The sequence below is a fragment of the Camellia sinensis genome, chromosome 9, assembly GCF_055761805.1.
Source record: "Camellia sinensis isolate YWXY chromosome 9, ASM5576180v1, whole genome shotgun sequence".
In the NCBI taxonomy this organism is placed as follows: Eukaryota; Viridiplantae; Streptophyta; class Magnoliopsida; order Ericales; family Theaceae; genus Camellia; species Camellia sinensis.
Window position 1 is genome coordinate 3,099,510 of NC_138969.1, and position 11,902 is coordinate 3,111,411.

Consider the following 11,902-nt stretch of genomic DNA (forward strand, 5'->3'; position numbering starts at 1 on the left):
GAGGATCAGGGAGGAAGATATTCCTAAGACGGCATTCCGTACGCGGTATGGCCATTATGAGTTTTTGGTGATGCCATTCGGGCTTACCAATGCACCGGCAGTCTTTATGGACTTGATGAACCGGATTTTCCGGGAGTTCTTAGACCGATTTGTGGTTGTTTTCGTGGACGACATCCTTATCTATTCGTCTTCTGAGGAGGAGCACGAGGCACACTTGAGAGTGGTGCTTGAGTTACTTAGAGCCCATAGGCTGTATGCCAAGTTTGGGAAGTGTGAGTTCTGGCTGAGGGAAGTCAAATTCTTAGGCCACGTAGTATCCGGGCAAGGGGTGTCTGTTGATACATCCAAGGTTGAGGCAGTGCAAGATTGGGCACAGCCTAAGAGTGTGTTTGAGATTCGCAGTTTTCTGGGATTAGCTGGGTATTACCGTCGATTTGTGAAAGATTTCTCCAAGTTAGCGTCACCGTTGACTAGGCTGACTCGGAAGGGAGTCAAGTTTGTGTGGAGTGAGACTTGTGAAAAGTCGTTCCAAGAGTTGAAAGTTAGATTGACCACCGCTCCGGTGTTGATTATTCCGGAGAGAGGGTTGGGTTATGCGGTTTATTGTGATGCCTCACGAGAGGGTTTGGGTTGTGTGTTGATGCAAAAGGGGAAAGTGGTAGCTTATGGCTCACGTCAGTTGAAAATACACGAGAAGAATTACCCCACACACGACCTAGAGTTAGCAGCTGTGATCTTTGCTTTGAAAATTTGGAGGCACTACCTTTATGGTGAGAAGTTCGAGGTATTCTCGGATCATAAGAGTTTGAAGTATCTGTTTACACAGAGAGACTTGAATTTGAGGCAGAGGAGATGGATGGAGTTCATCGAGGATTATGATTTTGAGTTGCATTATCATCCGGGAAAGGCCAATGTTGTGGCCGATGCCCTTAGTAGGAAATCCATTAGTAATGTAGCTTGTATAGCCATCCGGGAATGGGAGATGTTGGGAGCACTTGGCGAGTTTGATTTGCTACTGGGCGAATCTGTCGAGGCTGCGGCCTTGTTTTCTGTTGTTGCGCAGCCTACACTTGTGATTAGAGTGTTAGAGGCACAGAGAGGTGACCTTGAGGTAGGATCCCTTCGAGAGAAGATCTCCAGTGGGAAAGTTGAGAAGGGTTTGACGGTGTATCCCGACCTGAGTGTGAGATACCGAGACTGTTTGTTTGTACCGGAGTCTTGCCGAGAGGAAGTACTCCGAGAGTTTCATCATTCGCGCCTTGCGGTGCATCCAGGAGGTACTAAGATGTATCAGGATTTGGGTCGCCAGTTTTGGTGGCGGGGTATGAAGAGAGATGTGGTTGTTTTCGTATCGAAGTGCCTTACTTGCCAGCAAGTGAAGGTCGAGCATCAGAGGCCAGCGGGTTTGTTGCAACCCTTGCCTATTGCCGAGTGGAAGTGGGAGCATGTCACTATGGACTTCGTTGTAGGTCTTCCGAGGACTCAGCGGGGTAGTGATGCTATTTGGGTGGTTGTAGACCGGTTGACTAAATCGGCGCACTTTATTCCTATGCGCGTGAGAGATTCGGTAGATCATCTTGCCGACCTGTATATTCGGGACGTAGTGAGATTGCACGGGGTCCCAGTGACGATCGTCTCAGATAGAGATCCTCGTTTTACTGCTAGGTTGTGGCAGAGTTTGTAGAGTGCCTTGGGCACTAAGTTGACCTTTAGTACGGCTTATCATCCTCAGACTGACGGGCAGTCCGAGCGTACTATTCAGATCCTCGAGGATATGCTTCGGGGTTGTGTCCTGGATTTCAGTGGGACGTGGGAGAGGCACTTGCCATTGGTAGAGTTTGCCTACAACAACAGTTTTCAGTCTAACATCGGTATGGCACCGTTTGAGGCCTTGTATGGCCGACCGTGTAGGTCTCCAGTTTGTTGGGCCGAGGTGGGTGATGCACCTTTGTTGGGTCCGGAGTTGGTTAGGGAGACGACGGAGAAAGTTGAGCTTATCCGTAGGAGGCTTGTTACAGCCCAGAGTCGACAAAAGAGTTATGCCGACCGTAGGAGGAGGCCTTTGGCGTTTGAGGTAGGTGATCATGTCTTTCTGAAGATATCACCTAGACGAGGCCTGATGAGGTTTGGGAAGAGTGGGAAGTTATCCCCTCGGTTTATTGGTCCTTTTGAGATCCTTGAGAGGATAGGTGAGGTTGCTTATCGGTTAGCCTTACCGCCGCAGTTGTCCGGAGTGCATGACGTGTTTCATGTGAGTATGCTTCGGAAGTATGAACCAGATCCATCACATGTGCTGGATTGGAGCGATTTAGAGGTAGATAAGGATGCCTCGTATGAGGAGAGACCGGTTCGGGTCTTGGATAGGCGGGATCAGGTCCTGCGTGGCAAGACCATTCCTTTGGTAAAAGTCTTGTGGAAACATCACGGAGTGGAGGAAGCCACTTGGGAACGTGAGTTGGAAGTCCGAGAGAAATATCCGGACTTGTTTGTTGATATGTAATCTTGTATTTGAATTTTACATTTTGTTGAACTTAAGAGCTTTTATATATGTCTTAAGTTGTGAAACATTGAAAATGTTTTGATCATTGGATGTATATTTTGGAACTTGCCTCATATGGAAGTTGAATGTAACATTATATGTGTTAAGTATATTGTTGACATTGGAAAGTTAGTGCATAATGTTGATGCATGTTGAAAATACATATGTTGTTTACATATTGTGATATGTCTCTTGTTAAAGGGATGGGATGACCGGTAATGGGTCGAATTGTTGAATGTTCAAGTGTAACATTGTTTAAAATGAAGAAAAACTTGTTTTTGAAAACTTGTGCTTAATTTCGGGGACGAAATTCTTTAAGGGGGGGAGGTTATAGTGATCCCAGGCTTACCCTTGTTGTACAGTGATCCGGACTTGTGTCCGTGAATGTTGGTAGTTGTTTATTTTCTAGTTTGCATCCTCTTTACTTTGTATATTGAGTTATAAGATGCGTTGGGCAGGTTTGTTACAGGTTGGTTGCGTTTGGGAGCCTAGTGTTGCTGCCCAGATTTTTGGTCCTTCGCTCGAGCGAGGAGTTTGTCGCTCGAGCGAGAGTTGTGTTGCACCGGTTCTGGACCTGAGAGCTGTCTTTCTTGGCTCGAGCGAGCTTTTCGTGGCTCGAGCGGTCTGGGTTTTTCTTCGCTCGATCGAGAACTTCTTGGCTCGAGCGAGAGTTTTCTGTGTCTGGTCGCTCGAGCGAGCGTGTTTTATATCAGCGCACAGCAGCGTCTAAAACATCACTTTTTCACTTCTTTTCTTTGAGCAAACCCTTAATCCGAGCCTCTCTCACTCTACACTTGCACTCTCTCTAAGATTTGATCTGCCTAGGGTGTGAATCTAGCCTAGGGCCTTTGTTAAAAAGATAAAGGATGTTGAGAGCTTCGATTTAATCTGAAAAAGTTTGGATTTGGAGCAAGTTGATCTTCGAGTCTTCATCTCCTTTTGGGCTAAAACTTCGAGGTAGGGATGTCCTACTCCTCTCTATGGATTTTGTCTTTAAATTTTGGTATTTTGAGATGTTGGGCTTGGTTTGGTAATTTTGTGAAAGTTTGGGGCTTTTGTGTAATTTAACAAAAGTTGGGGTTTTATTCATAATAAACCTAGATGCATGTTTGGCATAGAAAAATGAAATGATTGTTGAATCATTGATGGAAATGGGACCTAAGGGTTGAAATGTTAATTATGGGAATTGACCTAATTACATTGTTTAAATAATTGGGATAATTAATTGAAAAGAATGAAGAAATGAAATGTTGATTGAATATCCATTGTGCATTTATTTTCTGTTTAGAGATAACTGCTTTGGGCTATCGGTGGAGGATAGTCGAGATTGTTGTAGACAATGCATGATGATTAGGTAAACGGAAACTAATCAATGGAATGTGTCATGGAACTTGACGGTTGATAGAATACATTAATTGTGTGTATTGTGTGATTGTATATAGAACCAATGTGTTTATATACGTTATGTGTAGAGGAGGAGATAGGGGATGCACTCCGCGGTTTAGGGGAAGATAGGGGATGTACCTCTAAACCGGATAGGTATTGGGAGGAGATAGGGGATGAACTCCGTAGACACAGCTCATATGCTTGTCTAGAGAAGTGAAGATAGAGCTCATATGCTTATCTTTGTGAAGTGTGGATACAGCTTGTATGCTTATCTGTGGATATTGTTGATATACATATCTGTTGAGAATGTGGATATAGTTTTTATGCTTATCTGAATGTGAGATATAGTTTTTATACATATCTGTGGAAATGATGATAGAGCTAGTACGCTTATCTGTTGTTAAAGGGAAAATGAAAAGTAATTGGGACTTGTAAGTCGTTGACATAAATATGTGATTTATGTGGATGTATCAGTGTTGACCATCTATCAATTGCTAATATTTTAGTCATTGTCCATGGTTGGTTTAGTGTATTTCTACTGGGCTGTGGCTCACCCTATATGGGAATATCATTTTCAGGTGCAGGAAGCATGCCACCTCCAAGGACATAGCTTGGGAGGCTAGAGGCGGACATAGTGTAGTTGTTTTACTTTTGATGTATTACATGTAACTTCAAGCCAAGGGCTTAATGTGTAAACGAGTTAGTACTCTTTTCTTGTAACCAAGTGTTAACTTGGAAAGCTGTAAGCCCATAGGGCATTTTGTTTTGATGTTAACATGTAATACTTATGTAATGAAACTCAATGAAATAAAGGAATGTGGTTAGTTTATATGTAAATGCATGTCGTATTTAATGGGTTTAATGTTATTATTTCGAGGGCGTTACAAATCTGGTGCTATAAAATAAGTACGATTTTTTAATTATTCAAAATCCGATCCAATGAATAGAGGAAAAGGTCGGATTAAAAAATGGTAATATAAATAGGAAGATGATGGTTTATTAAATTAAAACAAGTTAAATCCAAGACTTGCCAAACATAGACTCTGATGTTATGTTGGATGACAACTTATTTAACATGTGTTAATCTAGAAGAATGAGTAACCACCAATGTGTAAAGAACAACCACCGCTAGAAATTAGGCTTTTAGCGGCGTTTAAAAAACGCCGCTATAACCATCAAAAACGTCGTTAAATTTTTTTGTGACGTTTAGTACCAAACGTCGAAGATGCGGCCGTCGCCATAGCTTTATGACACTTTAAAAGCGTCGCTATATTTAGTATAGGCGGCGTTTTTAAAAACGCCGCCAAATGTCCCACCCCAACAGCACTATGCCATCACTATGATTTAGCGACGTTTTGAAAACGCCGTCATATCTTTTTTTAAAAACTGACCATTTGATAGAATTTAGGTGGCATTTCTTAAAACGCCGTGATATCCCTTTTTTTTATTTTATTTTTTTTTTTTGTAAAAATTGTGCTAATTTTATGTGATTAAACTAAAAAAATACCTTTAATAAAATTGAATAGCACTAATATGAAATAATAACTTGCATTCAAATAGTAAATGCAGCATTAATTCACTTTCCCATTCAATTTAATATCCAATCATCATTACCCACAAAATAACATATACACAAATGATGTTTTAACATTACTCACAAAATAACATCCAAAAATTGAATTTACAATTCTCCACCAAAAAATCAAATGATTCATAAGCAAAGGACCTAATCCTTGTATATTACAATAATGTTTTTATGTGTGTAAAGCACATGCTTATTGTTATCACTGTTCTTGTCAGGATGCAGCTCACAAACAAAACCTATAACATTGACAAGATGATAACATAAAGTATTGAATTAAACATCTGAAAAGACTCAAAAATTAAAAATAAGTTTAATAATACAAGACGTATAATAAAAAAAAAATTAAAATTTATTAATACATACCCTAAAGCCGGATAACACATAAATAAAACTAAACTAGCATCAAATAACTTGTAAAGGACATAAAATGAGACCCAAATTGACCAAAAACTTGATCGGATGAGGCCCATAGGCACTAAAACCTTTACAAATTCCAAACTTTCACTTTCAGTTGTCTGAGGAGCACCGGTGTTCCTCAGACAACTGAAAGCAAAATGAAAACCCCCCCAAAAAATTTAAAAAATAATAATAATAATAATAATAATAATTGCTAATCATGATAGACAACCACTTCAGTAACATCAATCGAAAAATAACTAAAAATTAATAAATATATATCAATATGAGGAATAAGAATTTAGTCCACAAAAGCTTACTGGCATTGGAACGGGATGTTCATTATGCAGTACATGCACAAAGTACTTGCTTGAAGACTTAGCTGGACAACTATAAACTACCATCATATTATTGCCACCCAAAAGCGCCGCCACACTGCCTCTCCAATTTCTTCTCTAAGGTGGCTTTGGAGGGAGTTGCAAGGGTTGTTCCTTTTCTATTTTTTCAAAATCTGAAACATTCAACATATATTGCTTACTGAGAAGACAACATAAAAGCAGAAATCAAACAGGTAAAGTAGAAACACAATGGGACAACTGGCATACTGGATCAAATGCTTATATATGATTTGCCCAGATCCAAAGGGAAAAAAAAAAAGGAGAAGAAATCAGAAGGAAAAAAAGAAATGCATACATGTGCCATCATATATAGAGATTCAAATATGACTAAGAAGGATGGACACTTCTAAGAACCGACACGACACAACACAACACTCATCGGACACGTGGACACAAATGAATCATATTACAAGTTTGAATAAAATAACTTGTAATCCAATGATAAAACAAAAATAATGTAAATTTATACATATTCTCCTTCTTTAGACTGTTAAAATTATTATCTTTGGTTGAAATATTCATATATATGATATATAATTATCCTTATATATGACATAATAAATATATAAAATTATATATTTTGTACGTGCCACCCACATATTGTGTCCTACATTTTTTGAAAATTTACGTGTTATCGTGTCCGTGTCGTGTCTGCACTTCTTAGAAATATGAGAATGAAAGCACTCACCGGATTCTTCAAGAAAGAGCCCAATCAGACATGAGAATGGAAGCAGAGTTTCTGCATAAGCAAACCGCAGTCTTGCCTTTTCATAACAGCCAGGAGCATGTTCTTCTACAGTAACAGAAGGTATAAATTATGAGCCAAACAGAAGATACCTTTATTTTTTTCCCTCAGCATTAGCCATGAAGACTTCAATTATAAGTTTATAACGCAATTAATTTTAGATAAGTTTTGAAATAAATGTCACAACGTGGGAATTAACTCCTAGTTTTGAAATACATGCCATAGCATTAATAGCAAATAACCATAAACACAGTGAAAAATAATATGACAATAATAAGATTCAAAGAATTAATAAACTTATGAGATATTTAATATGAATTGTTATAGTTTATATAACCTTCTTTAGCCATAATAGCTTGTTCCATGGACTGAACAATATCCTCAAGCAATGGCACTCCCATCTGGTAGTTTAATGCATTACCATAACCCTTTAATATGAACAGCTCCAAATCATCTGTCCACTCCAGCAAGACAACCTAAAAATGTTTAGCTGCAATCCCAGATAATTAGGACAAGAAACAAAAGTTGACACTTAATTTGTTCGTTCTTGAAGGAATATACATCATCAGTAGAGTGGCATGCAATGCAGGATCATACCTGCAATCCTGGCTCTTGACAAGCCTCTGCAAATTTAGCTGTTGAAAGAGCTGCATTTCTTTTAATATCAGCTTTCTTGCGCTCTAGTTCAGCCAGTTGCTGTTGAGTCCTTTGGACCTGATTTTTCTGATATGGTCTTCAAATATGAAATACAATTGATCAATAATATAAGCCGCACTAACATCAAGCAAATATTATTATTTAGCATTAACCAAGTAGGAATATTATTATTCTTGACCTGCTCTAATTTTCCAAAGAAAACAGTAAGTAAATTTCCAGATCTGAAATCCCAAATAATTAGGACAAGAAATAGAAATTAGAGTTAACCATCAAAGCTTGATCAATATAAACCATCTTCACAACAGGACTGCTAGTTAGTTAACTATACCTACATACAAGACAGAATACAACATAACACTGATCCGAACCAAGACGATGATGCACTTCTTGTTATCGATCACCAAACGAAAGGTTTGGAGATATATAAGCAATTAATGGATGAATCAAGTGATCACCAACAAGCATAGGCTGTTACACCCACACAATGTGGGTGGTTTGCTGAATGGTATAGTCGACTTGCTTCATTGAGTGAGGATTCATGAGATGGTCTTCAGTTTTGTCTTCTTCTGTTTTACGAAGAAAGATGACAGCAGACTCTTGCTGCGGACAGGTACGCGAATAATCTGAAGCCGGTTTGGGTTGTCAAATGACTTGAAAGCTGTCAAAGGTTTTGAGACCTCCTGCAAAGTACAATCACTCTCATAAGAACTTTTTGGCATTTCTCTCAACCACAGAGCAAGATATTTTACAACATAAGCAAGCATAAGGTATGGAGCTTCTCTCCTACCACCCATGAGTGGTCCAGCAAAAACATCTCCATACCAAAAGATTTTTAAGTCATCAGATCATCTAATCAAATTCATATTTGAATACATACAGTAAAACCAAGTCTCGTATCCCATTCAATGGAAGAAACTACGCATGAATTATTTTTTTCCGTTGGCACAGTTAATGAGTTGTGTCTAATTGTTGTTTCTATAAAAAATTTCTTTTTAATTTTGTTGATATCTATCAACCACATAATATGTTAGAAGCACAACTCTGCTCAAGTCAACTTACTTCGATTGTTCACATAATCTCCAATTACTAAAATTACATTTAATATATTCAGTTTTATTCCTACTTATTTTAAACTCTTTTGGACTTGATTGCTCTCCAAGTTTGTAATTTGGTTTTTTAGTTTCATCTACTAACTACTAAGGACAATATCATCTGCATAGACAATGGGACATAAATTCTGCTGCAGAGTCAGAATATTAAACAAATCATGATTCACGCCATCCCGGTTGACCCAAAATCTGCACCTTTTTCCATGACTAAAATAAGAAATAATTCTAAGTATTAAAAACTGATGGGGTTTCCAATCCCATTTCAGAAACAAAAACAAGAGAAGTAAAAGGTAAAAATAATAAACAGACATCTCATACCTCTGCACAACCAAATAAAATTATTTCTAGTTATTCTTTGCAAAATACACACATCAAGATTCATCGCTAATGTTCATAACTATGTTCCAAAGACAAACATCCAAAACTAGAACTCACGTCTCCATGGCTTTAACCATTGTGGTTACCACAAAATGCAGAAAACAGTCACCCTATCATCTATCTCTAATCAATTATGAGGGCAACTGAAAAGTACAAGGTCTGGGCAGATTTGATTATGTGATTGTAGATTAACAACTATCATAAACTTTTGTGCTCTCTTGCAAATATTAGCAAAAGTTTCATAAGAAATGGGAATGAAAAGACAAAGCTCTCAACTTTTGGCATTATGTACTGAATTCTTGATAGAAGGACTACTTGAAACTCTCAGCAACTTCACACTTGCCATCAATGGACTCAATCTGTATGGCAATTCACCATTGTTCAAACCCAATTGGCTCGTTCTTCCATTGAAACTCCGACTTCCGAAGCAAGAAAACTTCGCTGCCCTCTCGGCGAACCCAGGATCGGAAAAAAGTGATGGCAGATTGTGCCAAAACACTTGATAATAAGTTATCATCAAGAGAAAGAAACAATACCAAGGTCAACATGTTTAAAAGGGCTCCCACTTGCAAAAACTATATGTTCTCTAGCATGCTTGAAAACATCAACAGCAGTGCATTCAGCTGCACCAAAGTATATGCAAATACTATGTTCAATAGAGAAATTGGGAGCTCTATAAGTAAAATATGGTTAATTTAGAGGTCTTGTAAAGACAAACCATTCAATGTTGGATTTGACATAGCAAAAATGGCAGGTTTAGTAGAATCCAACTCTCGCATGGCCTTGAGCACCTGATTTACATGCAAGCAATATAAGTAAGGAATATGAAAATGTAAGAAGACACACATCTAACGAGCTCAAAAATTGACTCTCAAGTATCCATTACACAGAGAAAATGGGACAACACTCACCTTTATTGTGCTTAGTTAGGGTCTTACAGTTAAACAAAAATACACAACCAAAGTTGAGTATAAGAGGATGAGGAAATTAAGCATGTGAGGGTTAGTAGGAAAGGGCATAATGGCCATGGATTTGACTGAGGTTATTGCTCTTCAGAAATCTTTCTAGAAAAGGATTCATTAAGTCAAACTAACAAGTAAAATTGGTGCATTGTTGTGTTGAGCTAAGTGGAGTGAACTATGATAGTGATGATAACAAATGACATTTAGTTATCTTGATGAGGTATGCTTTTATATCCTAATAATAAATAGATGAATCGGAGTATGTAGTAGAAGTTGGGTAAGTAAAATGATAACTTTGATAGGATAAACAAAAACCATCTCTAAAAGTATTGCCAACATTTAGCAAGTGAGAACAAAAAGTCGCATAGCAAAATGTATTCCAAAAATACAAAAATCATTGCTCTGTGGAACATAATATCACAGAAAGCCAAGACTCATATCTCCAACTATATAGTTGAGGCCTAGTTTAAATTTCAAATTTCAAATTTTGCAACTTCTTCAGTTTTTTTTCCCCACATATATTTTTTATTTTCATATCACCCATCAGGTGTGCACACATTCTAGTACACACACACACACACACACATATATATATATATATATGTATAGAGCTCAATATAGTGGATTAACCACAAGTATTCTGTACAAGATTGAACTTCAAGTCGAATCATATAAGTGAAATCAATTCAGAGGTTGAAGAAGAAGAGAACGAAGTGGGACAATGTTACCTAGGGTAAAGATGAGTGGTTGGAGGAGGAGCAATTGACAAGCGCAGAAGAAATAGAGTCCAAAGCTGCAGCTCAGCTCCAGGTTAGCTCAACTCAGCTCATGGGTGTTCATAATGTACCAATCACAAGTTGCATAAAATTGTCAAAGCTATTCAACAACACAAAAGAGAGAAGAAAAAGGGTCAGCTCAGCTCATCAGGATAAGTGGACCACCTCAGAAGGATATTATTACTATATTGAAGTCTGATACACAAGAAAATAATTAAAATGGTCAAAGTATCCAAAGGTGATGAAATTTAATAACAACATAAAAAATAAAATAAAAAATCAACAACCAAATCAACATTGTACCCATGTTGAGCAGATTGTTAGAGATGGCTGGTGTTTTTTAGCAGAAATTATATTGAAATCACAAGGGGAGAAATTACACGGAAGTCAGACACAACTGAAAGTACAATAGGCATCCATGAAGTAACTAGTTAGTCTCTATCAATTCATCCTAATCGAGTTCACTAATTCTACACATTAGACAAACTCAAAACAGAGAAGAGAAATCTAAAAAGAACACACGGATCTATTATATATATACAAATTGAAACATTGGTTTGATAGATTACAAAGATTAACAAACAAAATGAATGAGAAAGTCAATTATCAGAACACAAATTGAAACATTGATTTAATGCAGACTTAATACTTGTGAAATACAAGCAAAAAACACAATTAAACACTTGTTTTAACAAGATTTTAGCTTGAGAGAGAGAGAGAGAGAGAGATCAATACATCGCAGTGAAGCTTCGAAATCGAGAGAGAGAAATTCAAAATCCAAATCGCTCTGAGATGAATCTCAAAATCGAAATCACTCTGAGACCGATCTGAGAAATCAAGCACAGCCTCTCCTGAGATCACTTCCTCTGCGATCGAAACCAACCCCTCTTCTCTCTTTGCAATCTCCCAGAGCTTCAGATCGATATCGCAGAGTACAAAGGATGAATCGAGAGAGAGAGAGCAAGACAGCA

General features: G+C 37.9%; 1 long non-coding RNA gene across 4 annotated transcripts; it reads right to left on the bottom strand.

Moving 5' to 3' along the window:
- Nucleotides 1-5,554: 5,554 nt before the first annotated feature.
- On the bottom strand, nt 5,555-11,031 carry LOC114314071 (uncharacterized). 4 transcript variants are annotated; one of them, XR_014339318.1, is made up of 9 exons: nt 10,884-11,031; nt 9,912-9,984; nt 8,035-8,386; nt 7,885-7,927; nt 7,647-7,782; nt 7,387-7,503; nt 6,993-7,097; nt 6,227-6,417; nt 5,555-5,746 (listed from the first exon to the last, which is right to left on the bottom strand). It is a non-coding gene; the product is annotated as an uncharacterized LOC114314071 (long non-coding RNA). The 4 variants fall into 4 exon arrangements; XR_014339316.1 differs by having other exon boundaries at nt 7,387-7,539; XR_014339317.1 differs by lacking the exon at nt 7,885-7,927 and adding an exon at nt 9,470-9,816 and having other exon boundaries at nt 7,387-7,539; nt 10,884-11,028.
- Between the last annotated feature and the right edge of the window lie 871 nt (nt 11,032-11,902).